Below are 1129 nucleotides of genomic sequence, written 5' to 3'. Positions count from 1 at the left end.
GAAGGGAAATGGTGAAGCTCTTGATGAAGTGCCTACCACTGGTGTGACTGTTATCGACGATAGGACGTTTCCTGATGAAGCAGATGAACCCCACATTATGCAGAAGCCAACGAGACGGAGACCAGTACGGAAGAAGATACGTCCCGTAAAATTAAGAGACTTTGTCGAATTTTAATTTTGTGTTTGTAATTCTGTACATTTAATTAAGTTATTGTTAATTGTTATTGGTTTATTGTAAGTGGCTATTGTTCGGGACGAACAATACTAAGGAGGAGCAGTGTTGCGTCAGCGAGGTCACGTGACTAGTATCACACCACGTCCTTCTAGAAATATCCTGTTCCTTCATGAATGCTCTAGCTTTTACTAGATATGTGTTAATCTTTTATATAGAAAACGGTAACAACGTGACGGAACAATGTGTGTAATTGAACTGAGTATTGTTGAAATCGAGCACGTGAGACGTTCGTTGAGAATTATAGCGTTTGTTATAGCGCGACTGTTGAAATTAAGTGTATCGCAAAGTTATATTCAGAAAGAATAAACCCGTTTTATTTAAGAAAGAACTTGTGTCGCTAAAGTTTCGTCGTAACGAATTTACGGAAAATTAACTAACGAACGGAGACGTAACAATTGTTTTGTTTTAGGTTAGTTTAATGTCATCTGTAACATAGGCCTACAGTAAGTTATGGTAGTGTCATATACTCACGTTTCCAGGATCTTTCAAGGAGAAAATAAGTTAATATATTGTCGTTAAGTTGACTGGACGTTTGCGTTATTTTCACCAGAAACCCGCCAACAAAAGAACAAGTAACAACAATATATATATATTATATGATAATTGGATATATTGACGAAACGTGACAGGTGTTTCTAAAATCAAGCTACTAAGGGCTAAAACAAATGCCAAACGTTTGTATGAACCAGGTCATGTGATGGTATAATAAAAGCATTTTATTACTGGGTTCCTAGATTCAAGTCCAAGTATAAGTCTGGCCGGCATGGCCAGGTGGTTAAGGAACTCGACTAGCAATCTGCGGGTTGCGGGTTCGAATCCCCGTCACATCAAACATGCTCGCCCTTTCAGCCGTGGGGGCGTTATAATGTGATGGTCAATCCCACTATTCGTTGG

This window comes from Limulus polyphemus, unplaced genomic scaffold, assembly GCF_000517525.1.
Source record: "Limulus polyphemus unplaced genomic scaffold, Limulus_polyphemus-2.1.2 Scaffold1623, whole genome shotgun sequence".
Taxonomy (NCBI): domain Eukaryota; kingdom Metazoa; phylum Arthropoda; class Merostomata; order Xiphosura; family Limulidae; genus Limulus; species Limulus polyphemus.
The sequence above is the reverse complement of the archived record's forward strand: the minus strand, read 5'-3'. Positions refer to the sequence as shown.